Source organism: Lissotriton helveticus, chromosome 1_1, assembly GCF_964261635.1.
Source record: "Lissotriton helveticus chromosome 1_1, aLisHel1.1, whole genome shotgun sequence".
Taxonomy (NCBI): domain Eukaryota; kingdom Metazoa; phylum Chordata; class Amphibia; order Caudata; family Salamandridae; genus Lissotriton; species Lissotriton helveticus.
In genome coordinates, this window is record NC_136057.1 from 414,628,701 (window position 1) to 414,656,482 (window position 27,782).

At 45.9% G+C, this 27,782-nt stretch overlaps 1 protein-coding gene and 1 long non-coding RNA gene across 2 annotated transcripts in view; one reads left to right on the top strand and one right to left on the bottom strand.

Moving 5' to 3' along the window:
- The window catches only part of TMTC1 (transmembrane O-mannosyltransferase targeting cadherins 1), a 1,403,473-nt gene that overhangs the window by 949,230 nt on the left and 426,461 nt on the right, over nucleotides 1-27,782 (bottom strand). The window lies entirely within an intron of this gene.
- The window catches only part of LOC144810185 (uncharacterized), a 44,706-nt gene continuing 18,951 nt past the window's right edge, over nucleotides 2,028-27,782 (top strand). The window contains exons 1-2 of the long non-coding RNA XR_013606875.1: nucleotides 2,028-2,248; nucleotides 20,886-21,001. This is a non-coding gene — a long non-coding RNA (uncharacterized LOC144810185). The remainder of the gene's footprint in view (nucleotides 2,249-20,885; nucleotides 21,002-27,782) is intronic.

The following is a 27,782-nucleotide window of genomic DNA, read 5'->3' on the forward strand; positions in this document are numbered from 1 at the left end:
ACTTCTGATGCCCCCGATCCACCGTAGCATGAAGATAGGCATCCTGCAGATCGATAGAAGTCATGAAGTTCCAGACCCCCACCAAAGGAATGATAGACTGCAAGGTCACCATCTTGAAGTGAATGGTCCGAACCCAACCACTCACCCTCTTGAGGTCCAGAACCGGCCGGAACCCCCCTGACACCTTTTGGGCCAGAAATAAAATGGAATAACAAGCCTGACCCCATTGTGCCAAGGGGACTGGAACAATCGCCTTCTTTTCCAGAAGATCCCGAACCCCCTCCAGAAGAGCCTTCCGCTTCGTCATGGAATTGGATACAGGAGTACGGATGGTGCCCCAGCCTGGAGGAATAGTGACAAAGTCGATAAGATAACCTCTCCTGACAACACTCAACGCCCAGCGATCCTTCACATCTAGGCTCCAAGCCTCCAGAAAAACAATAGCCTTCCGCCTACAGGTCTCGAGGCTGCCACGCCATCGTTGTCAGGACTTTCGCTGAAGGCATTCGACAGACCCTTGGGACCAGCCACGAGAGCCGCCTTTTTGGGCTGGAACTTACGCCGACGGTCCGAAAAGGCCCTTGAGGACTGCTGGGAAGACTGGAAAGAAGAAGCTGAGGAAGGAGCGGATTCCAGAAGCAGCTAGAGTGAGAATCAGACAGCTTGCCCTTGTAAGGCAGAGCATGCTTACGGTCCTCAAAAGCTTTTGTGATCATACTGTCCAGCTGCTCACCAAAAAGCATTTTTCCGTCAAAGGGGATCTTAAGGAGAGAGGACTTCTCCAAAGAATCTGCCTTTGAGTCACGCATCCACAGGTTCCTCCGAGCCAGGACCAAGGAACCAGAAGCAATGGCAGAAGAACTAAGCACATCCGAAGAGACGTCAGCCAAGAGCTTGGCCTGTTGTTCCATGTGGACAAGCAAGCCGGAGCAGTCCGACTCATCCTGGACAGCTGTGGCCAGTTTCCCAAAGTCAGACACCAATGACGGAGCCGCAGAAGCAGAATTAATGCCAGCAAGGATTGACAAGTTACCAGCAGAGAAGGCCTTCTTCAGCCCCCCATCCACCTTTTTACCAGTAGCATCAGCTCGAGACAAATCCTCAGGATTAATCGCCGTACGACCAATCACGGTGGGCAACATGGCATCCACCTTGACAGAGTTTGGAAGAGAAACCTCCCCCTCCTCCAAGGAGTACAGTTTCTGCAAGAAACGAAGAACCGATGAGCACTCCAGATGGCGCCATTCCCCAGAAAACAAGTCTTTGATGCGCCCATGAAAGGTCATTGCGAGAACGGGGGGTTTAACATACTGAGGAAACATGTCATCCGACCCTTCAGGCGCAGAAAAGGGCGAAAACCCCAAGTTCTCCCTAATGTGCTGGAGAATCGCAGGAACCCCCTCCCTATTCACAAACTTCCCGGAAGAGGTAGAGGGCTTGGTAGCGCCTGAAGAAGAAGAGTCCTCAGAGGAAGAGTCCACCGGACCCACCGCAGAATGAGAAGACTTGCACTTAGCAGGAACCCTGGACTCCAGAGCGCGAGCCACAGCCGCCTCAATCATGTCCTGGACCTCAAAAACAGACAGCAGGGCCGCAGAATCCCCCGGACCCTTGGACCTAGTCCGGAGAGCCGGAATCGGCTCTTCATTGTCAGAGGAGGAGGAGGACAAAACATGCCTGGGCTTGGAAGCATGCTTCGCCATAATGACCCAAAAACCAGAAGCACAGCTGAATAAGTTTAAATAGGGAGCAGTCAAGTATCAGGGACCAACCAACTGGCACTAAAAACCAGGAGGGAACCCCAGAAAATCAATCAAAAAAGAGATAAAAGCGGAACCCTCCCTGCAAAATACAGAAATCCAATCGAAAAAAACACCCATGAAATGATAAAAAATGGCCTCACACGAGACCCTTACTGTAAAGAGGAGCAGAAACAGCCAGCCGAGGATGCCAGACGAAATCCCCCACTGCCGCTGCTTCCCTTTCCGGTCTCCAACCCGGAAAGACAGCCCAAGCCACACAGGGCCAGTGACTCCGTCAGCCGGACCCGTCCGCTCCACAGCCAAGGGAGCACCGTCAACCCCAGACGGAGCGAGGGAAGGCACAGCGCTGCCCAGGCCGGCACCACCAGGCCCCGCAGGCAGAGGAAATCGCGGGAGAGGACCACCCCCGAAGGAACCAAATGAAGAAATCCAGAGTAGACCACAGCACCGCAAACGGCCAGCGCGTGGTATGCGCGTCTCAACAGGTGAGACAACAGAAAAACAGGAGGTTTGTAGGGGGCGGGGGCTACTTATAGCCCCAGCGTGATAAATCACGTGGTATGGGTGTATGGTGAGGCAGGGATGCCTCAACTACGTAAGGAATGGAAGCGAGGGAGGGACGAGGAGGTAATGGAAATATGGGATGTCTTACATGAGATGCACACCCACTAGTACAATCTCTAATGCAGGCAACTTTTTAAAGGTTAATGAGTAAAATGCTTTAATTTCGCAGGAATTTACTGGAATTACATATAGAAATATCACATTATTTACCATTTGCACATTTTTGCACCTGCTTTTATTTGACAATGTGATTCTATACAATGCCAAGTTGTGCTTCTTTGCGTGTTTTTAGTTGATCTGGCTTTGCATGGAGTCCTTGCAGGGTTTACACAGTTCCCTGGCCATTACACCCGCTTTGCATATATTATCCATGGTTTCCTACTATGCAACGTTTAAGAGTTGCACTTGCATCAAATTTGGTACAAATACCCTCTTGCATATGAAAGAAGATTGCTGCTCTCTTTTGTGCTGTTTTACCCTGTTTTGCCATTACGCTGCACAAGCACGAGCACTAAAGTTTAGTAAGTCCGTCCCCACGATAAGAAAGTTTATTAGAGCCAGATGACGCTTGCTGGCTGTTGTGGTTTGTGCATCAACTTGTAACCACTATTAGGTCCTGCTATTGCTGTAGCACATTAAAGATTTCGTGTCGACTGATTTTGAAGACAAGTTCAGGGAAAGAAGTATTATCCCACAGTGGAACAAAGAATGCCAATGTGGGAAACGAAAACGTGAACATTAATGCATACCAGATTTAGAAAACAACCCTAAGTGTCTTATCTGTTTAAAGAATGTAGGGGAATAAAAGTGAAAGCGTGATGTCGAATCTGAACAAGTGATGGCGTGAACTCTATGACCACTGGAATGCTACCAAGCCGGACCATGAAAATCCAAAGTGTATGAGCATCACTGCCTCGTAGTGAAACTCTGTATGGAGAAAGACCCATTCATCCTTTCAAATAAATATGCCTCTGTCAAGGTAACCACAGCTCCAAAGACATTTTTTAGAGCTGGCTGCAGTTTAGAATTTTCTGGTGAATCAACTGGCACAAAATAAAAACAAGCATTGGCAAAGCCTCTGGATCTGACTTTAATTTGGCAAAGCATGTGAACACAGGCATTCACAGATGCTGTTTAAATGTTGTTTAAATGTGTTGCAAGCACAAACAGTATTTATGCTTATCACATGAAGCCACCATATTGGCTTGAACAATGCTGGGGGAAAAATGCAGGGAGCTCTCCAATGTAAAATGCTAGTTTGCCCAGAGGGCTAAAAATACTTGCACTAGTCTTATACACATTCCTTGTACTCTAATATACATCTTAGAGACTAGGTGAGATACCATGGTGATGCATCCAAACTAGGTGAGACTCTTTGAACCTTATTCTGAACAACTTTGAGAAGAAAGGTGATGTGTATGTCATGTGCAGAGAAATTACTGAGTTATAGCTTGATCCATTATTTATTCGTGATTATACAACCACTGTTTAATAGAAAGTAAATATTTCCAATTCCTGTAGTGCACATATTAATGTTTATTGTTATAGCTATGTTCCCATGTCCAAATTAAGCATGATCAGCCACATTTTCCACAATCAGCCAACACGTTTTTCGCCCTATACAGTGACTCACAGGCCTAGGGCTTAGCGCTTTCTCAAGGTGTGGACAGGTATAGTACAGAAGGTGGATTTGTTGACATATACCTTGCGCAAAACTCTGGATGTTGGAATGGTGGTTAATCAGCCGTCCTATAAGTCCTTTGTGGGGTTTTATTCATGCCATATTGGCATTCAATTTATTGAGCATTGAGGCGAATTGTATTGATGCTGTCCCTGCAAAGGCCTTGTAGGATGGCTGGACTAAACTACCATTTGACAGCCACATTTTTGTTTCCAAAGTGCTGTGCATCCCAGATTGGCTGAGCCTGCATTGTTGAAAATTAGTACGGTTTGGTGAACATTATCTGCGCCATCTTGCCTCTTCCCCTGATGCCACACTTTTGTCGTGCGCACCCGCCATTTTAAGATGCCTTGATCAGAGCGAACCCTTTTGCATGCCGCTGGCCCCTGATATAGCCCTTCGCCCTCACTAAGCCTGCACGCTGACCAACCCCCTGCTTGCACCTGCCTTGAATCATAAACCCCTCTTCGGCGCTGCTCTGCCCCAGGCCCTCATCCTGTTCCCAGCGCGACACCTCCCTTCTTCCCTTTCACGATCCCCGGCCCTTAGATGCAAACCCCCTTTTTTTCCCCGTGTGCCCGTTTGTCTTCCCCGTTCCCAGGCCGACACCCAGCACTGCCGATACCATTCCTTGCCCCTCCCCGTACAATAGAAAGCTTCCCCCACCAAAGGATCCCCGGGTTGATCAAAGCCCCCACTCCATGAGATCCGATCAAACCCCCCACATTCCGTGAATCGGCGGAATATCCAGCTGCGCGATACTCATCACCTGTTGTGACTAGGGTGGGGACTTCAACTGTAAATGTGTGTGGGAACGGGCCCAAAGGGGAGTTCCGGGAATGTCTTTTCCATACATCAAAGCTTTAACATGAATATGTAATCTGCAATAAAGTCATAAAACAGTGTATAAGAGGCCAGACCTCAGAAATGTAGCTAGAGCACCTCAGAACGATACCTTCTGCCCGTTTTGTTGTGTTCTCCTCCGGAGAGAATAAAAAAACCTTGTTTCCTGCCTTCCAGTCTCCAGCGCCTGCCTCTTCATTGATTAAATAACTAGAGGGTCACAGAGGCAATACCGCCGGGCAAATACCGATTGTCCCCGACCCGCCCCAGGTTTAACAATTGGCGTCCCAAGCGTGGGGCCCATCAGCGACTCGTGGATCCAGTGGGAGAGGTCCCGACGACAGAGTGAACGACTGCAACGATCGGGAGAGCTCTTGCCCAATAGACCCTCGTCTGGCAGCCGATCATCCAAACTTCACTAGTTCCGAACAGACCTCTCTCGAGTGATCTACGGTCCTGACTGGGAACCATTAGGAGTGCCGTGAGAAATACGAGAAAAAGAGGACGAACGGGCGCTGGATTCGGAAGACAAGAAACTGTCCACATGGTCCGGGTAAGGTCGTGTAATCACGACAAGTTGCGAAATGATTGCTTGATTGTTTGATTGCTTGATTATTTATAAAATACTAGTATTACTCTTTGTTTGACCTATTTGGAGATTCACTGTCTGCACACGGAGAAACAGTAGGCTCCTTCTCTTTTGCAAACGGTGAAGGATAGGTAACGTAACCGTCGCGCCTATCTTTCTCCCCCACTGACTCTATTATTTCTTAACGGTTTTTGGGAGACTCCCCTCTCCCTCACTGATTAAACTGGGTTCTTTAACCCCGAACTACTGTTCACAGATTGTCTTCTGGAGATTCTCTGTCTGCAAACCGGAAACAACAGCTTCCTCTTTGCGGTTAGTGAAAGGGTAGAGGACGCAGACTTTTGCGCCCTACTTACTCTCCCCATTGTCCTTTTTCTATCCTATTTATTTATTTATTAATTGCTTGATTGTTCCGCGCTCTTGGTTACTCTTTTTTATTTTTTGTTCATGAGGTATTCACTGCCTGCAAACAACGTAGAATAGGAATATTCTGTCTAGTCTTTGCACCTAGTGATAAGATAGGCACTGCTGACTTATTAGTCCCTCGTTACGAGCCGTCATGTCTGTCTTCTCCCCATTGATTGATAATTGGTTCAGCCCGGACCGTGTATTAGAGGTGGACCATATAGCTCCACTAGAAGGCACCCCTAATAAGGACATGTTCATAAACTATGGATTAGTTACCATAGCCTATAATAAATTGTGGCACAGGTATACCAAAGAAAGTCAAGACAAACAGTGGCCACTGGCAGGATCCTTTGACCTTGATAAAATAGAAACGTTAGAAATAGCCCTTCGAAATAATAAGACAACGCCTATTATGCTCGACAGTCTCGGTATGTGGCGCAGAGAGGCTATGCAACGACAGAGAAAAGACGAGGACAAACCAAGTAGAGAAATATACCGACAGGACAACCCCAGGACACCGCTACCCACAAGTTATCCCCCGACACTACGCAAAAGACGACCAGACTTAGGGCCAGACCAATGCGCTTTTTGTAGATATGTCGGACACTGGAAAGCCCAATGCCCGACTCTACTGAGCGTGAGTAAAGGCAAAGGGCCGACAGGAACGACAGATCGGCAGTATGAGAAAAAGCGCGAGACAAAGAAGAACCCGACTTACATAGACAGACCAGATAGAACCACCACGTTTGATTATGCCCGATGGCACAGATTTCGCCAGGACAATTTCAGCGGCATGCTCAAGTTCTCCTAGGTCGGGCAACGTCAAGACGGGAACCCAGCCACGCTTTAAGATTCACAAACGGAAAGAGATAATTATGACCAATAACTGTTTTATATTCGTCTTGGGTCTTTGTATGTCGTACTTGTACTGCCCCCCCCCCCCGTCTGAGTTTGTGTGTATGTAATGTACGAATCTGCGTCATCCCTCTACACGTGTTTCCGTGTTACTCAACCTCTGTTAAGCAGAAACTTAGCATAAAAGCAACCTGGAAAGAAAGAAATGGTACAACAAAATCCGTAGACCATTGATGAACTTGAACTTTTAATTTAACACAGCAAACAAGAAATAATAACGGTAAACTGTAGAAAATGAAAGTCAAACAGAACATTCGCCCCCCCCCATTCTGGAACCTTCCAAAGTAGGGCAGGGTTACGGCTACGCCCAACCAGCGGCAACCCATATAAGGCGGGCCCCGCTGCCAACTCTTGGTCAGGAAATCTTAACATATGGGGAAGCCGGAGGAGAGGCAGGGGCCAGCGGAGTCCAGCCGCAACGGCCCTAGGTAGTTGCCGGTAGTCCCGCCACATGCCTCCTCGGCCCAGCCGCAACGGGCCTGGATAGACTTGAGTAGTCCCGCCACATGTCCAGAGAAGAGCGAGGCACCTCTTCCTTTTCTCCTCCGCAACAGCCGCAGCAGCTCTGGGCGGCGGATGCCCTGTCCATACCCCTGCAGGAATGCGTCCAGGTCGGGCCGGGAGGGAGAGGCGACGCGGACGAGCCTCTCCCACCTCCACCGATAGGAGGTCTCCCAGCCCCCGGCCCAACGCCGAACACCCCCAGTCAGGCGATGGTGCCCATACTTGCACAGCACCGAACACACCATGGTGGCACCCCAGTATTTGCGCAGCACCGAACGTGCAATGGTGGCCATATTTTCGGAACACCGAACCTGCAATGACTGCACCGATACTCGTGCCGCGCCGAATGCGCGCCACAGGTGGCCATACTCCCACAGCACTGAGCACAAGACTTGGGGAACACCGGATGTGGAGAGACCTTCATGCGGGGCGATGAAAAAGAGCAGCATGGAGTGCACCGGGAGAAGGAGACGGCGCGAACGAGTCTCCCTCGCCCCCCCCAGGTGGGGGCATCACAGCTGCACCCCAGCTGAACGTCCCGCTTTCACACAACAGGGACCTCTTCCTTTCACTCCGAAGGATCTCTTCCACTCTTGCAAACTCGACGAGAGTGGCCCCTGTAGGGCCTCAAAATGGCGTCTGGGTCCGCTGGAAGGCGGGCCCCGGCCACTAGAGTAACTTTGACCAGCAATATAACTCGGACATTTGCCCACTGGGACACGAGCCCCCATCTCCGACAGCATCTCCGCAGCCTTGAAGACCCTACAAAAGTCCCCGGCGGAACCTTCGGCCTCTGCAGGTTTCCGGTAAGGGACGGCTGCCTTGACCGCCAACGAAATAAACATGACATTGCCACTCCTTCTGTTAGCATGAATTCTAGAACTGCCGAAAAGGACTCTGGTCCAAACTGCCAGTAATGGGAAACATTTCCCCCTGATGCTACTTCCGGACTGAGCCGGCCCCGCCCAAAATGGCGCCGGTATCAAGAGGGACTTGCAAACACCTCGTGGTGTTCCTTCGCACTAATATAAACTTGATGTTCTGAGACTTTATATGATCCTTTGTACACTTGGCTAGAAAAGACAAGGAGAGCTCACTCGACGAACAGTATGAAAGGATCCCGTTAAAAATGTTGATTACAAATGTACAATGTATTATATTTTTATAGCTGATGTATAACCTCATCTACGACGCACACATACAGTATGCATATAGGAAATCTGATTGCAACTATTATGATTATGCTTCTAAATTATGAAATAAATGCCCCCGAACCCCCAGCCAATTAATAGACGTTTTAGTTTCCTGCAAATGAATGAATAAAACTTTCCAATGTATTTATTTCCGCAAGACGACACTCCCACTGTACGCGCTTTAACCATTGCCATGTCCGACCAAATACGACTGCACCCTCATCATCCACGTACTGAAATGATTCCGAGAAATAAAGGTTTTCGAAACTATGGACGGGTATTGCATGCTTTATTTTAAAAAAAATGTGGGATCGGTGGGAAAGTTCTTTTCTGTGCACCCTACTCTGCTCTCTCTTTAAGGTTGAAAGAAGATGGTTGCCCAGCCCTGGAGGACGGATCGGATCGACAACACGACACTCTGCCTTCAAAGTACGCGACTGACTCATGAACTCTCGCGTGGAGGAAGACCTTGACTTCCAAGGATGGGTAAAACGAACGGTGTAAATGAGGGAATGTAAAAGGAGGGTGAAATGAAATGATGTAAACGTTATAAAGTACAACGTTCCAAGGTATCAGGGAACGGAGCTGACCCAAGAACCGAAGAACCTTAGAACGCCACAGCGTTGAAGGAGGTTTAAGGATCCCGATAGTGAGATACGTCCTTTGACTAGATACCTCGCACTAGGCACCTCTGGTTTCCTTTTCACGTTCCCCGCACACGACCTATATGGACACACTGCCCCCCCCCCCCCGACTCCAGAAACCATATCCCCGGGGACTCTGCCCCGAGGAGTGAAGACGAGTAAGAGGTGAGTAAAGGACTCTTGAATACATGTATTTAAATATGCGCGAATGCTGTTCCCTCCCCTCCCCCCTTTTTTTCCTCCCTCTGCAGGTTACATCAGAAATTACAGCCGAGGTGTGGCGAAGATCTGAAGCCTTGCCATGTCTAATACACGAAGCAGACTAGCGCCGCAAGGTGGTGCCTAAGCACGCCTGCAAACTACTCACGTATCGAACAAACCCGAAAAATTAGCACGACCTGATAAAAAGTGATCACCCTTAAACCAGACCGGACGAATGAACCCATGTCACGTATGATGCGAAACTGAGAGAATGTGTGTGTGTGACCGAGGCGCTGACCCAACTGGTCGAAGGACCGAGAATGCGAGAAAATGCGACAAAATGGTACCTCCTCTCTTCTTTCCTTTTCTCAAGGCACGTCCCCTCTACCCTGTCTAATACTCAAACTGCATGATTACAAGATCCTAACGCAGACCCGTGAATGTCCTTTACTGTGTAATGCACTAAATAGCCTTTCTTGACTACACTGCCACCCTCTCTGTTGCACGTGTACTATTTAGCCTGCCGTTGCACTCTCTCTCTCTCTCGCTCTCTCTCTCTCTCTCTCTCTCTCTCTCTCTCTCTCTCTCCTTCTATTTTTTGCACTCCCACTCTTCCGAGCGATTAGCCCCGAAATTGGCAGACTGCCACCCCTAGCGCACCACCTAATTGGCTTCAAATACCGTCAGTATTTGCACAAAAACTTGTCTTTAATACAATCACCCTGAGACCGTGTCATTACCTCTCCTTTTCCGCTAGAAGTCAATGAACCGAGGTTGGGCCGTAAGGGAAAGGACAGGTAAGACGACAGAGGTTCCCTAATCTGGCCCGTAATAAGGGAACTACATGTCAACGGCTCCTATGGTATAAAACAAGGACCTCAGAATACGCGACCCTCCCCGCCCCGAATTGTCGCAATACCCAAACAGGAAAAATGATCACCCCTGTTACATCCCCTGTATCAGCCGCTCCAAACTGGAGTTATGAAACTACCCCTCATTCCCGGTTGGGAGGAATGGGTCGATTTACGCCCTTACCACAAGTTTCTATGTCCTTAGTTGTCTCCCATAAAACCCCTGTCTTTTCTGATTAAGTACTCAGGCCGTAGGAAGCTACGTAGGAACCAGAATGATGTTTTACAAGGTTAAAAGACTAGACCAAAGTGAAGAAGTCGCTGAAATGAACCCTGCCGAAAGTAAAAAAAAAAAAAAAAAAAAATGTTTAGTTGAAAAACAGGACGCATTGATAAAAAGAACTGTTTAGCCTATGTTCGTCCCTCAGCAAAATATCTGTTTAGTACCATGTCGATAGCACACAGTACCCTTGGTAAATATAAAGCCCTAGAGAACGGCATAACTTTGTCAAGCCCGTCTTACGAAGGTGGGTCTCCATCAGATAAACTGTCAAAACTGTAATAAATAATTATGAAGGAAAGCCATAATACCTCCAACAGGCCCGTCATCGGTCATTTATATGTTAGTTGTGAACCCTAAAATAACGGACGTTTTCATTTCTATCTGAAGCTGGGAGAGAAATAGACTTTTGTGATTTCCTTCCTCTGCAAATTCTCTAAAGACTGTCTTTTCAAACTCGTTTAAGGGTACGGCTGTCAGGAGAGAGAAGGACCGGATGTGGGAGCACGAGGCCTGACTGCAGACTATGGAACACCTACGACATGGGCCAAGGCGAGACCGCGACAGAACAGAGCTACAGGACGAGGCACTACCTCCAGCAAAGTGAGAAGAAAGGGCTAAACTGATGCCCCCGCTCTATGTTCGAATGTGTGCCGAAAGGTCCCCGCTCTCCAGACTCGGTCTTGAGCCCGCCCATCTGAAGTCTCTCGTTCCCCTAGTTTGTTCCTAATTTGGCCTTGCTCCATCCCCCTTTTTCTCCGACCTACCCTATGGACTGTTTTGTACGCTCTTCTTCCATCTGAACTTTCTGACAATCACCTCAAAGGACACAGGGCGAAAAGGACCTTTCCGACCAGAAACGCGAGGAAAGGGTCGTGCCCTGCAACGCAGAACTTAGAATAGAGCTGGACTTGTAGCTCCACCGCCGGTGCTCCACAGCGCCAACGAAAGACAACAAAGAATAATGAGAACTCGTTAACTTCGAACATTTGACATCCTCAATCACCGTTTCTGCTATGCCTCATTTCTCTCCCAGCCGCCATTGTATTGATCATGCTCCAATCCGAATCTGATATATATGTAATAACCTACCAGTTCACGTTATGAAATGTACTTGCTGCTCTCGCTACAGAATAGTTTTTTGTATTACATTTCTATGACTTTCCTGCTAAAACAAATTGATCAAAGTCTATCAAATAGGTCCACCTCCTAAAACTAGAAATGTTAAAATATATTGTTTACAACTCTTTTCATCTAGGGTTCCTACCGTTTTCTTTCTCATGCCCACCACAATAGAACCGAGTAGAAAATGAACCAGCAAGATGTCTTGAATATGTTAAAGGGAGGACTGTTGAAAATTAGTACGGTTTGGTGAACATTATCTGCGCCATCTTGCCTCTTCCCCTGATGCCACACTTTTGTCGTGCGCACCCGCCATTTTAAGATGCCTTGATCAGAGCGAACCCTTTTGCATGCCGCTGGCCCCTGATATAGCCCTTCGCCCTCACTAAGCCTGCACGCTGACCAACCCCCTGCTTGCACCTGCCTTGAATCATAAACCCCTCTTCGGCGCTGCTCTGCCCCAGGCCCTCATCCTGTTCCCAGCGCGACACCTCCCTTCTTCCCTTTCACGATCCCCGGCCCTTAGATGCAAACCCCCTTTTTTTTCCCGTGTGCCCGTTTGTCTTCCCCGTTCCCAGGCCGACACCCAGCACTGCCGATACCATTCCTTGCCCCTCCCCGTACAATAGAAAGCTTCCCCCACCAAAGGATCCCCGGGTTGATCAAAGCCCCCACTCCATGAGATCCGATCAAACCCCCCACATTCCGTGAATCGGCGGAATATCCAGCTGCGCGATACTCATCACCTGTTGTGACTAGGGTGGGGACTTCAACTGTAAATGTGTGTGGGAACGGGCCCAAAGGGGAGTTCCGGGAATGTCTTTTCCATACATCAAAGCTTTAACATGAATATGTAATCTGCAATAAAGTCATAAAACAGTGTATAAGAGGCCAGACCTCAGAAATGTAGCTAGAGCACCTCAGAACGATACCTTCTGCCCGTTTTGTTGTGTTCTCCTCCGGAGAGAATAAAAAAACCTTGTTTCCTGCCTTCCAGTCTCCAGCGCCTGCCTCTTCATTGATTAAATAACTAGAGGGTCACAGAGGCAATACCGCCGGGCAAATACCGATTGTCCCCGACCCGCCCCAGGTTTAACAGCATTATATGCTACACTATGATAATGAAGCTGATTAAACACAGCCTCTTTGTCAGGAATAAATCTAGATCACAGTGACTGCCAAGAACAGAATTAATTGAAAACCAATAAGCAAGCAACAACATATTAACACACTGCATTTAATGTAATGAATACCTACCTTTGCACTGCTCATGTGGCCTTTGCTTGTACTTGTTTATGCTTGTAATTAATGTAGCAAAAAACAAATATATGGTTCTAAATCCAGGGGACCCCCTGGAACGTGTGTATACCTTTGAACAAGATCTCAGCAGAGATCGAAACGCATTGGTGTGTTTGATGTTTGGAATCTTACGAAATAAATGTAATTGAAACTTTGAAACACGATCACTGGAGTGAGGCCCTATTCTTTTCTGAAAGGAAAAGGTTTAGCAAGTTTTGGCGGTTTGGCTCAACCGCGAGGGTCACGTACGGCAAGGAAGCAGCACCCTTAAAGAGCAGCTAGATTGGCTATACTACATTCCTAGGTGCAGGCTTACACTTGAGCAACATACTGTGGGGCTGGTTAAAGCACACGAGGTACCCAATTTTTGACCGGGGATCCAAATATAATACATCAGGCCCTGTGTGCTGCCCTTTATGCTGTGAAATTATGAAGCCTCAAGGATGCGGCCACTATGGTAGCAGTGGAAAACCGATTCCTGTGTTAGTTGAAGGGTTTACCCGTTCGCACCCCACTGCTCCCTCTTAGACTAGACAGGGGGCTAATGCCCACTTTGCAAATAAATAAATAAATCTTAGACGGGATTGGAGTGAGATCAATCCTTTATTGGAGATGAATCCGAGCCACCCCTGAGCTCCATTCCTATCGACAGGGTCTAGGAGAAGTCATCGGTATCCGAGGATCAGGTAGCATTCGTTGGATCAAGTATGTCAGAGAGACCCTCAAAATGATGGGGAATAAGAATCTGTTGGTCGATTTGTTGTGGCCTCTTCGATCAATAAATTAACCATAAAGAGAAACTATGGGCTGCATGAAACAAGCCTATTGTAGGCTCATGCATCATTGGGTCCTTTGACTGACACTTTGCTCCTGATGAAGGACGAATTTAAAGCGGAACAGTTTCTTGATGAGATTGAACCTGTTGCAGCTAGGAAGCTCTTTCTCCAATTTCGGTTTGGCACTCTACCGCTTCTCTAATTCACTGCCAAATCGGCTCGTACTCCTGAGTCAATTAGGTGGGCATGCCTTTCCTGTGGAAATATCAAGTAAATGGAGGAGCATGCCCTGTTCTTTTGTCTGGCCAACCTGAATGGAAGGAGAAAATGGTTTATTCCAGTCTGCCGGAACTTAGGTATCAGGAAATATATAGAGGCCTTACGAATTTTGAAATCCGATACGAGGCAAAGCATAGTTTTTGCTGTTTCACGGTGTCTGCTGCTGATGTAGAGGATAAGGCAAAAGATGAGTCTGCAACCAGCTGTCTGAGGCACTATGGAGGCAGTGTGTTCCCATTGACCATTCCTCTTTTGAAGAATTTAGCACTTTATTTGAATGAGTAGGACAGTATAAAACTTGTTTTATTATTGAATGTGTATTTGTTGTGATATTATGATTTAAATTAATTTCATCAACCTGGTTTTATAATGAAGCAAGCGGCTGTTTTGATGTATGTTGTTTTTATCCTTTTTAGTTTATAATGCATGCATTTTAATTTGTATTTGTATGACAGAATGTTGAAATAAAGGTTGGCAAATTAAGTTTGTACCATCGCTGGAGGTGATTTATAGTCTAGGGATGTTTTGCACAGTACACAATCTGCAATGATTTATTTCAAGGTGCTCCTAAATATGAGGGTAAAAGAAAAGGAGGCACAGTGGAATAAGAAAATGGCCTTGCATTCCAACGTTTGATCAAGTATGTAAGATAGGATTTACCCCAAGTGTCCTGGTTGCACCTATCAGCCACTAGGCCAATATAGTTATCTTGTTTTACAAATCTACATCAGAGATGAATACTTTGTCTTTAATTCACGGAAGAGGTGCAAGAGTACAATGCATTTTATTTCAATTGCATCTTTTTAGCACCTATTACCCCAGAAGAGGTGTTGAAGCTCTTTGTAAAATGATGCGGTCTGCACTACATCAAGACTAGTCTCAATTTTCATACACCCTACTGTCAAATCTCTACACCTCAGAAGACCTCAAGCCCCCTCATCACCCTTAAACCTAGTTCCCAATCTCCAGGGTCTGCTGTGCGTCCCTCCTTTTGCGGTTCAAGCAGCACATGGTGTAAAGAGTTGTTTATTCCCAGCACATGTTGGCTTTGATTTGTTATTGTAAATACAGATTAGCATGGGAACTTCCGGTTCTGGGTTACGACGGATTGTGAGCGGCGACGGAGCTCCTCGCCACCCATGATCTTCCTGGCCTCACCCAGCAGCCATCACCTCCCCACTTCCACTGGAGAGGCTTGTCGATATATCTCAGACACTGGTGGTGTACTTAAAGAACCCCAGGAGTGCCACGCAAAGCTGGGGGACCGCTAAATTATCCCAGCTCCAACACTCACGGCGGAGCCAAGTTGGCGGCCCCACTCTGATGGCAGAAGTTGTCCTGATTGAACCGGCGGTCGCAGCGGTACATTTATGTGAAGGAGGTATCTCCTTCCCCGCAGACTACTTCGGGGGCCCATAAACCTGGGAGACTCCCCCCCCCGACTCACCACATATACAGTAGTGGCGACTGAAGCACGGACATTTGCCCTGCCAAGAGCACTTGGACTGTCCTCTTCTACCCGCAGCTGTGGCATTGAATTTCACGGGCTGGTGCCCCTTCTTTTGCTGCTATAGTAGGGGGACCTGTGGACTGGTTGGCCAGCAACCCTCCCCCACTCCATAACCCTCAATAACTCCTGGCTACAAACCTAGCACCGGCACTAAGTTGGCAGCCTCCTTTTGATCGCGGGGGCCACACTGATTACATCCGGGCACTGCGGTAAGTTTCTTCGAGGAAGACGACCCGAACTGGGGCTCACTTCAGGTTGCACCGCAGACTGGCCAGCTCCAGTCTCTCTCCCACAGCACCGACCCAATGACTACCTTTCCTCCATTTACGAACTACCTACACCGGCTATTCAGCCTTCATGCCCTACAGCGCCGAGCTACCCCCCTTCCCATAGCTGGCACTCAGCACAAGCTCAAGAACAGCCCAGGGCTCCAGGATGCTGCTTTCGCCCACCACCACCCAATCTTCTACCCTTACGGCAATAACCAGCTCAAGCATCCCTCCAGGCCCTAGATCATAGCCCGTGAGTGCAACAGCACCATGTAGGGTTGGCTAAACGAGCACCTCAAAAACCCCAGCAATGGCGAGAAGATGTTGCTCTCTAAATATGTAATATACATTTGTCCAACCAGAAAAACTTAAACTTTTCTTAAAATGTCATCTTGAGTGAATTTGCAACTTGTATATATGTAACTCAAGCCACTAGTATTTGTAGTATATGACTACCAATCTTATGTGAGTTTAGAGCTTATCAGTTTCATATTTTTCATGTAATTCATGTACTCTGAAGTCCTTATGTATAGTAACTGGTTCTATTGCAAAGCTCTCTGACACCTTTGGGTAAAGTGTGTGCTGCATAAAAATGCATAAATAAATGGGAATCCGCATCTTGCCCCCTTGCTCACACAAACTTCTATAGAAAGGAAGTGCTTTAACAGGTCTCAAATCTCTGAGGATCTATCCAATTCTCTTGAACTTTTATTAGCACATCATTCTTGCAGTAGAGAAAATGTACTCTTCTGATATTCGAACAATCACAAAGTTCAGACTGCTGGGGGCAGACCACTTTTGAAGTGTGCCTGAAATGTAAATGAACGAAAAAGAACGTTGTGATTGTTGGGATATCTTTTGTGTTGATCCTTATAAATAAAGAATGTAATTCAGTATAGTTAGTAATGTAAAAATAAATTAACTAATATCGTGTCTGCTGGATGCGATGCATGTATAACCCAGAGCGAGACATCTTGCACTCCAGCACTGTGAGGCCTTCCAAGTCCCCCTCACCCCGCCCCCATCCACAGGACACAACAGGTTAGACAACAAATTCAAGAAACTTTAGTTATAGGTTGATGTAAAACAAAGGGTGTCCGTTAGCGCTGCTACTACAGAGCTTCGACTTACACCTCTGAGCTTCGACAGACACCAATGGTAATGTATCTCACTCTTGTATCTCCAATAGAGCACCTCAATCCCACACATCTGGCATACAGAAACAGCTCAGCTGATCTACCTCATGTCTGCAGTAACACGTGTCACAGTCCTTAGACACATGTGTGCCTCTGCCAGTACTCCTGAGTCCTGTTCAGTCGCATTCCTCGACTTCCTGTGTTTGGACACACACACAGTGTACATAACAACCTCTCTATCCTGAGGCTGTGCTGATATCACATGATGAATGATCAGAATGTGGGGGAGCACCTGCCTGCACCTGTGCAATTATCTTATGCTCATCTCCCAAGGTCTCCTGTTGCAAATGCTCCTTTAGGCTGTTCAGATAGGCAGTCTCCAGTTGAAATGATCTTACCATCTTCAGCCTGTGAAGGTCCTTATCCTGCTCCAGGTGCAGTTTATCCCCTTGATATTTACACAGCACAACATTATTCCCATGTTTCTTCGATGTCTTCAGGACAGTGCCATGGACATGGTGGAGACCTCCTGGCTGACATGTGTAGTGCACACTGTCATTTGTGCGAAATAGAACGAAGGGTAGTTTAGTCCCTGGCCTCAGAGACAGAAGACCCGGGTGGAGGTGCTGCACTGCAGACATATCCTTGTGTGCCTTTGTAGTAGCCAATCAAAGGGTCCTACTCCCGATTGCCAAAAGAATAGCTGAATTATTTTTCTGGAGGCATTCTCAGCAGCATCCATTTTCCTCGTGTCCTCCACGTCTAGACTGTCACACCAAGGATTCTTCAGCTGTGAGAAAGACAGTCCCAGCCTGCAGTTTCCGGCCCATGTCCTCTGACTGAGAGGTGCATGGATGGTTCGAGTTGTAGTAGTAGTTGTCGAAGGGTACACTCCCCCCTGCACTGAAAGAAGAAGAGGGGGCTTTGCAATATTCCACCACAGAGCCTGAGCTCTGGATTCTGGGCACAACGTGTAACAGCAGACCGACCCTACTGTCAATCATTTGAGAATGGAGACAACTGACTTTGCAATGTTTTCTGTGTATTCTCACAGTAAACTGAAAGAAGTACCTTTTTGACCCTCACCAAACAATGAAGATGGGAAAAAGTTAAGCTCAAACTAATGTTATGACCTCTCTTAATTTTTTACTTAGAAAAAAGGTCAAAGGGGGGGCGTGGCTTGCGCGCCGGCTGCAGAGGACGGACTTCCCGTGAGCTCCGCTCTGGGCGAAACCGCGGATGCCGTGAGGTCCTTTCCAGCCGCTTTTCTAGCGGATTTCAGGAATGGCAGTGGCGTCTGAAGGTGTACAGATTATGGGGAAACAACTATGCAGTGTCCCCCTGCGGTGGAAAGGCAGATATTTGATCCGGTAATCTGAGCTGTCTCCTCAACTCGGGCGGCCGCCATTTTGTTTCCTGTTTGCCGCGAGTGTCTTCCTTCACCTTCTTTAATGCTGCGCTTCTTCCTACCTACGTTTGGTGACTTTATGGCATTACTTCATTATTTTTTAACAGCGTTTTACCTAAGCCTGGGCGGCCAGCTACGCTCCGTGCACGGAGTGCACGGAGTGCCGCCTCCTACGCATTTTGCGTAGCCGGCGTAGCCAGGCAGCACTACGCGCGCTCCGCAGACGGAGCGTAGCCGGCCGCCACCCGCCTCCCTCCCGCCCTCCCTAAATACATAAATAAATGTATAAAAAGCTTTTTAAAACACTTACCTTGTCTGCCGCGTCCCCGGGGCTCCCTCTCGCCGTCCCGCGATGCGCGCCGCCATTTCGGATCTTAATGCGCATGCGCGGGCGGCCGCGCATGCGCATTTCTCGTGAGGAATGCGCATGCGCGGCCGCCCGCGCATGCGCATTAGGATCCGATTCAGTGGCGGTGCGAACGGCGGGACGGCGAGAGGGAGCCCCGGGGACGCGGCAGACAAGGTAAGTGTTTTTAAAAGCTTTTTATACACTTATTTATGTATTTAGGGAGGGCGGGAGGGAGGCGGGCGGCGCGGAGTGGGGCTACGCGGAGTGCGCGGGTGGGCGTAGTTGTGCGCCCACTTCGCGTAGTTCCGCGGAGCCACACTCCGCACACTACGCCCAGGGTTAGTTTTACCCCTTTTTGACTACACAATGCATTCTGCCACTGGTTTTGTGCTGTTAATACACTCTCTCTGACGAGATATGGCCGCCATTTTAGGATCCATTCATGTGCAGTGCTTCACGACTTATTGAGGGTCTCTCATGTGCCTGCTTTTGAGTCATTCTACTTGGAATTCTTTGCTCGTATTTTTTAATTGAGCTTCCATCCTTTGCCTCCTGTGTCTCCCAGCTCTCTAATTTCGTATTGGACTTGTTTTTTCCTTTTTGTGTGGAGAAACCACTGCCGCCATTTTAGGAGCTACTGGGTTAAGTCTTCATTGTGCCTCTGTTTTCTTCCTTTGGTGACGACATAGTTCCAGTGACTTTGTTTTTACGAACTACAGTCTTATATTTGTGCTGGCTTACATTGATGCTCTCTTTTTATGCTGTGGTTTTTATTACACAGTATTGCTGGTTTTCTCTTGCTACTACCAATCTAGTGAGGGTATCAGCACTCAAAAGTAGTGCGTTTTTGGCTGCTCCTTTTTGCTGCTTCATTTTAAGCCACGCCCTGTATGCCCCTCTTACTGCCTGAGTATCTCTAAGTCAGTTCTTTAGACCCTGCTGTTCTTTGTTGGTACCTATCTGCTTACGGCAATTTCGCAGGTGTCCATCATTATGACAAATAATTCCACCTCTCCTAAGATGTCACAAACTGGAACCACACCGAAGAGGCCTAAAAATAACCCACCTTCTCCTATTGCATCTTCTTCTAATCCTGTTTTGGATTCCATTCTTGAAGAGGTGCGTGGTCTCCAACCTTTTATGTCCGCTACTAATGCAAAGCTTTAACAAATTGAAGAGCGCTGGGCTGTTATGGAGGGCAAAGTTTTAAATCTGGAACAGCGTGTGAGCGATATTCAAGATGTCTCAACTAGAATTCCATTGTTGGAACAGGAGATCCTCAAACTCAAACTCCACACCGAGGATTTGGAGAATCGTAACCGTAGGAACAACCTACGCGTTTATGGTGTTCCGGAAAATTTGGAGGGCCCTGACATGGTGTCCTTTATACGTAAATTTCTTCAGGAACTTTTGGATCTTCAACCAGCTTCGCACCCTCTTAATATCCAGAGGGCCCATCGTCTTGGTCGTGTTAATTCCAACTCCTCCAAACCTCGTGGTATCATTCTGCTGTTTCTCGAATTCACAGAATTAATGTCTGTCCTGAAAGCCACCAGACTCAAACGTCGTCTTCAGTGGTCTGGTCATAACATTTTCATCTCACAGGACCTTTCCTCGGCTACGAACGCACGACGCAAGAAGTTCTTGAATCTTCGACCTTTAATGCGACAATTGAACATTCAATATGGAATCCTGCATCCCTGCTTCTGCAAGATCACGCATAATGGCCGTACCAGATCCTATGATGATCCGCAAAAACTGCATGAATATCTTATGAGTGTCTCTCCTTCCAATATGGACACTGCTCATTAATGTTTTATCTTCCTCCCTTTGTTCAATGTTGTTCTTCGACTCTTCCTGACCTCTTTTGCTTCTTCTCCTTTATTCTGGATCTTCTCCTTGGGGTTCTGTCATCACATCCTTGTGTTTTTCCTTTTTGTATACGTCCTGTCTTTTGGTAGCTCATGGGCTGAGTTCTCTCGCTGACGCATCCTCGCCTCAGATGTTTTGGTTACTCTCTCCTTTTCCGTTCAGGCCTTTGTGCCTTGATCTGTTTACTCCTTATCTTTCTGCTCTCTTCTATTTGTTCTCTTTCTTTCTTTTTTCCTCTCTTTCTCTTTGGTTGCTTTGCTTTTCTTCCCATTTTCCATGCTGTGCTATTCCTGAGCGATCTCTACTTCTCTCTTTGTTTTTCATATGGTCATTTTATATATTCAGGGTTTTCTATGGTCTTGGTATTGTGAGTGTTTTGGGAGTCCTCCCTTTTGATTACTCATGCAATTTTTGTCTTCCCTTTTGTAGTGATCTCCTTGCCATGTGTTTCCTTCACCTGTCACCCATCCTCCCCTCTTACCACCATGTGTAATTTTGTCTCGTGGGACGTACGAGGTCTTGGTCATCCTGTCAAGCGTCAAAAGGTACTGTCTCATTTATCTAAATTTCATTCACAGGTTGTTTTTCTTCAGGAAACGCATTGTTCTGATGTTGAATCTCTTAAGCTTAAACGACAATGGGTGGGCCAGGTTGTGTTTTCGCCTGCTATTCAAAAAAAAAGGAGGGGTTGCTATACTGTTTCATAAAGCTTTAAATGTTCAAATTGTTTCTTCTAGTAATGATGCTGAAGGACGTTGGGCAATGGCTAAGGTTGTTATTCAAAACAAAACAGTTGTATTACTTAATATATATGGTCCTGTTCGCCCTGATCCAAAATTTTGGAAAGATATGAAAGTTTTAATTTCGTCCATAGATTGTCCTGATTTTATTGTTGCTGGTGACTTTAATCAATGGTTAGATCCCTTTTCAGATAGATTAACCTCCAGTAAATTTCAACCTGACAAATCCCATAAGAGTTTTCAATCTGCCATTGCTTCTCGTCCTCTATATGATTTTTGGAAGTTGTGCAACCCAGATTTGCTTGAATATACTGTTTTTTCTAATGTTCACCACACCCGCTCAAGAATTGATTATCTTATGGTTAGTAAGTCTTTGTTGCCCTCCATTCAAAAGTCTGTCATTGGTTCTATTTTTATCTCTGATCATGCTCCTGTGTATACTACCCTGGATCTCTCCCTCATTTCCTCTAAATTTAGTAGTTGGAAGTTTAATTCTTTTCTTTTATCTGACGCCACCTTTATGAAAGAGAGTACGACATTTTTCAATGAGTTCTTCTCTTTTAATAACCCCCTGGACACTTCCATTTCCATTACTTGGGATGCTTTTAAAGCTTCCTTTCGAGCATTTACTATATCCTATGTTTCCAAAAAGAAGAAGCTAAATAAACAAAAATATGCAGACCAGCTTACAGCAATCAAGAGTCTTGAACATTCTTATTTTTCCTCTAAATCCTCCTCGGCTCTTCAGGAGCTAATCCTAGCCAAAACTGACCTTAACAAAATTATCACCAATGAAGCTTGTCATACCCTTCTTAAAATTAAATCCAAATTCCATGGAGGCCAGAATAAAGCAGGGAAAATGTTGGAAAATTATTTGAAAATTAAATCTGAACGTAAAGCGATTGGTCCGATCTTCAATGATTCTTCTAACACACTAGTCACTTCTGATGAGGACATTGCCGAGGTATTTCATAATTATTACCAGACCTTATACACAGATGATACACACCCCTCTGAAGCAAACTTATCAACATTTTTTGAGGGCCTTCCAGCTCCCCCTTCCCTTCGAACGGATTTCGATCTGTTGGAACGGGAAATCACTCTTCAAGAAATTATTACAGCCATTAACCATCTTAAAAAATCAAAAGCCCCCGGCCCTGATGGTTTGCCTGTTGAATTCTATTCATCTTTTCACTCTTTTTTTGCACCTAAGCTCCTTCAATTATTTAATTCATTTATCTCTGATGTCAAAGCCTCTGGGTCCTTTTTGGACGCTCTTATTGTTATTATTCCTAAACCTGATAAAGATCACTCGCAATGTAAAAATTACCGACCAATTTCATTAATTAACTATGATTGCAAAATTTTTGCTAAAATCCTTGCCTCTCGTCTAGAATCTATTATTCCTTGTTTAATTAACACAGATCAAGTCGGTTTTGTCAAGGGCAGACTCGCCGCTGACAATGCTCGCTTGTTTTCCAATGTCATTGCACAAGCTAAACATGTTAAAGTCCCATTGGCGGCCCTATCCCTAGACGCTGAAAAAGCTTTTGATCGTATTAATTGGCAATTCATGTTTCGTACTCTCAAATGGTTTGGTTTTGGTCCCTCTTTTATCTCCTTAGTTCAACTACTTTATTCTTCCCCTCGTGCCAGTATATTTGTCAACAACCAATTTTCCAGGTTTTTTTCATTGAATAGAGGCACGAGACAAGGCTGTCCCCTTTCCCCCTTGCTATTTATTTTATGTCTCGAGCCTTTTTTACAGCGTATTCGTTCCAACTCTAATATTACTGGCCTTACATTCTCCTCCACAGAAACTAAACTGTCTGCTTATGCAGAGGATGTTCTGATATATATGTCCAACCCTGAATCCTCCCTTCCACATTTTTTGAATGAGGTTAGTTTGTATTCCTCCATATCAGGTTATAAGCTCAATTTATCAAAAACAGAAGTTTTACCCCTTAATCCACTCTGCTTCCAATACATGTTTAACAATACTGATTTTGCATGGTGTCCCGCCAAAATTCAATACCTTGGCATATGGTTTTCTTCCTCATTGAAAGACACCCTTAAATTAACCTTTGATTCACTACTTAACAAAATTCAATCCCTTCTTCAAATTTGGTCCCCATTATTTCTTTCCTGGTGGAGTAGATTAGATACTATTAAAATGATGATTACCCCACATGTTCTATACACTGTTTCCATGCTCCCTTTTAAAATTCCTAAATCTTATTTTACACGAATCAATTCTCTTTGTATAAAATTTTTATGGAATAACAAACATCCATGCATTGCAATACACAAGTTAATTCGACCTAAACAAGAAGGTGGTGTTCGCTTTCCTGATTTTAAATCTTACCATTCTGCCTTTTTGATTAAGCAGTCCTTTTCCTTGGCTTATGACTTTGTTGACACCCCTGTGCCTAAGTGGGTACTCCTAGAACGCTCCCTTCTCAAAGATTTCACATTTCAACATATTGTTTTCATGTCTAATAGCACTTTTCTGTCTAAATGTCCCATTTTGAAATACTCCCAATTTCTACTACAATCTACTTTTTCTTCTACTCTATCCCCTCTTCAATGTTTCCTAGCCTCTGTGGTGTGGTACAACAAATTCATTAGATACAAAGGTAAATCATTTTACTTTAAACACTGGAAAGAGAAGGGTATCCTATTTGTGCATCACTTTTTTGATGATTCTTCCCTTATTCCCTTCCCAACATTGCAAAATGTATTTCATTTGCCTTCATCGTTTGTTACTGAATATACCATTATCACATCTTCTATCCAATCTCATCTATCTTTCATCTCCCCATCGCTTTCTTTTTCCTCCTTCACCCCCACCACTCCACTGTACCCTTTATTCTCTACTCAACTACCTAAAGCTGCATTTGTGTATTCAATTTTGTTATCTAATGTTTCAGAACGTTCTAAATCAAATGTAGAGATTGCTTGGGAGACTGACTTGGATGTCTCCTTATCTATTGTATTGTGGGATCGTATTTGGTCCAAACTTTTTAAAATATCTGTTGCTGCACGTATTACGCAATCTTTATTCTTTATTTATCATAGAGTGGTTCTTACCCCGGTTAGTATCCATACGTTCTCTCACGTTTCCTCACCTTTATGTTGGTCATGTTCCAAGGAACCTGGTACTCTCAAACACCAACTATACGAATGTTCCCCTGTTGTATCCTTTTGGAATGAAATATGGAACATCTGCATGCCAATGTTTTCCTTTTCCTCCCCGTTATCTCTATTGAATGTGTTTCTAGGTTCCTTATCCAATGATATTGACATTATATCTTCCTCTGCTAAGTTATTAGACCTGTTTATTGCTCTTGCTTTTAAAGTTATTTTATCGTGTTGGAAGGATAACTCTAAGCTTTCTGTCCACGCTTGGTGGAACTTTATCTGTGATGAACACAGAATCTCTATTGCATCCTCCACCTCTGTCCCTTTAAAAATTAAATCTGACCTACTCTGGCTGCCTTTCACCTCCTACCTTTCTTCCAATCCTCCACCCTTATCACGTGCTTTTAATCCCACGTAGTATTCTTGCTCATCTTTTTCTTCTCTCTTTTTTTTTTTTCCTTTTTCCTTTTTGCTCTTTTCTTTCTTTCTCTCTTTTCTTTTCCCCCTTCCTCTTCTTCTCTATCTTTACTCTTTCTCGTCTTCACCTCTAGCACTTTTTGCTGATTTATGTCATTTACTCGCTATTTACCATTGTACTTTTTACTTATTATTCATGACTTGTTTTTTTTTTGTATTACTTAATGAATGCTTAATAAAAATTTCTTAAACAAAAAAAAAAGAAAAACGGTCAAACTTATATTAGGCCTTGCTTGCACCTCTAAGGAGTTAAAGCCCGACCAAAAAAGTACACAGCACGATAGGAACACGGCTATCAAAGGCGTTGCCACATGACATGTCTAGCTTCTTACTCAGTCGCCCAAGTATGAAAACCCAGTTCCTCATGCTGTAAGCATTTCTTGCATTGCTTGTAAAAATAGAGTTGAGGCTTTTAAGCCAGACAAAGCAAGATAGAAAAAGTTCAATGATACATACTGTAAGACCAGTTGCGTGTATGTTTGCGAGCCAAACCACGGATAGGACCCGAAATCTACTTTGGCAAAAGGTGGGTGAACCAATACAAAACAAAAGGACAGTGCCAGACATGCCCACACAGAGATTGCAATCTAATCTATGTCAATAGTGTATTTTAGAAACATATAACACACATCATCAATGTTGCATGTTAGAGATATATAGTAGCTAGGCGCCTGGCGTGTTTGAGTCGTCATCATCTACCACGTTTCATAGCCTGATGACCAGTGGTGGCTGACAAAGATAAAGAGTGGTGGGGGCACGGGGGAGCATGTGGTGGGAGGTTTAATAATAAAAATGTAATTAAAAAAAGACTTACCTGGTGCGGCCAGTCACCTCACGCTCCTCTGCATCCAGTTCCTGTTCCAGCAGTCCCTGGGACAGCATCACGGACTCCCCGTCCAATCCCAGTGCTGCTCTCAAGCATGAGAGCAGCATGGGGATTGGGCTGAGAGGGCTGGATTAATGCTCGCTCAGGCATAAGGAGTCAGTGCTGTTTCGCCAAACCGGCTGTGCAATACAGCTGGGTTGGCGAAACATAAGTGTGCATGTCAGTTTGGCAGGCATAGGATTTAAAAGTGCACTCACCACTCCTCCTCCCTCTTCCCCCTCCCATGGCCCGGCTCCACCTCCCCCGGAACACGCTGGCTTGGCCAGCAACTAAAAAAAACCAATAATAAAATATAGTTTTATTTTTCAGCTGCTGGCTCTGAGTCAGTGGGGCAACGCTCCTCTGCCATTGCGGAGGAGCCGCCACTGCTGATGACCGGTGTATTGCTTATCCAGTCACCTCAACAACGACAATTAGATGCAATTGCATCTCACTAGTATAAGTACGTAATGCATGCCCGCTCACAAGAAAGGCTATGCCCCTTCGTTGCACTCTACCCCAGCGCCCCCCCTAACGAGCACGTTCTGCCACTGACGACCCCGACGCAGCACGATCTGCCTCTAATGAGTCTGATGGAGCACGTGCCGCTACTAATGAGACTGATGAAGCACGTACCAGGTGCTTGGAGTCAACGCTACATTTAGACATGTCTCTGCATTCATTTGCTACTATCTTGGGACCAAAATATAACTGTGTTATCTGTGTCAATTTAGCTAAGTTGTCTCAATATCAGATGGTTAGAATATTAATGCTTCTTGACAGAACCACCGCCTGCCACATCTTACTTGTCACGCGAAAGCATGCATTCAAAGCCAGCAGTGTTCCAGACGCAAGATAACACGTTAAATATGAGGTGTGTGCACAAAGTCTTCACTTATGCAAAGGCGGATAAACCCCGAGCCTTTGCTGCCTGGTGCCAGACGACCCAGCAGCAATTAGCTGGAAAAATCATGAGAAATGGTGAAGTAATGCCCCAGGGACTCCCAAGTCAAACAGACGAGATCGAAGAACCATTCCATCTACAATGTTGTTGTCACGTACACCTCTTCCAAAATCCTCTTTCCCTGTTCGGACCAGCAAAATACACACCCTGCCCAGACCTTTCTTGACCAGTTCACCCCTGTTGTATGGACCATGATACTAAATTACTTACACATGTGCCCTTTCCAGTCACCGCCTGGCCATCACTCCCCTCTGCCTCCCAGTTTAACAGAACCTAGGTAGCAAGCTTCAGTCACACCGTGCCACTCTGGGTATACCACCCCTCACAAATATTAATTATCAGGTACCCTGCTACGCTGCTACCCACGCCAGCCACGCTGGGCATATTATCCCCCACCCAGATGATAAAATAAAAACACTTGGGGTCCCCACCACTCTGCTCCGTCCCTCCTACCCTGACTCAAAGCTGTCACTTGAACACTGGCTCCCACAGCACTGGCAGAAGCTCTCGCACCTCAGCATGACCCGGAAACTCTTGTCAGCAGGGGTCGTTGCAAACCTGCCAGGCTGACGGGCAGATGGTGTTTGGTGGCTGACAGCAATGCCCGAATTCTGCCTTATGGTTGTACCAAGAGAGTTCACGAAACAGCACAGAGAAAAGAAAACACATTTTTTTTGTTTCACTGCTGCGATGTAAGAACAATGAATAACTAGATTCTGAATCCGGCATTCAAGCCAATGTCTTTGGGTGGAAGCAATGCAAAACAGCAGCCTACATGCACTGCCCATGCTGCAGTGCCACTCGCCAGGGGCTGCATCCTATGCTCTGTCAGTACCTCAATGTACGGACAAAAGACTTTTATACCTTTAAGTTACATAGCACACTCAATTTAGCACGTGAGATAGCCCCCTCTACGATTCACCTTGTTGACTATTTAGTAATCTTTCGGTCACTCACAAGGTGTTTCTACCACAAATGCTCCACTGAATTTGGGTTGCTGGCAGAAATGGGACAAGGATCATTAATTCTTCAACCCACCAAAATCTCAACAGATCCTTCTCCTTCCTCGCCGCCAAGACCTAGAACACTCTCCTTACAGACCTACGATAGACTCAGGACCTGCCGGCCTACAGAAGACT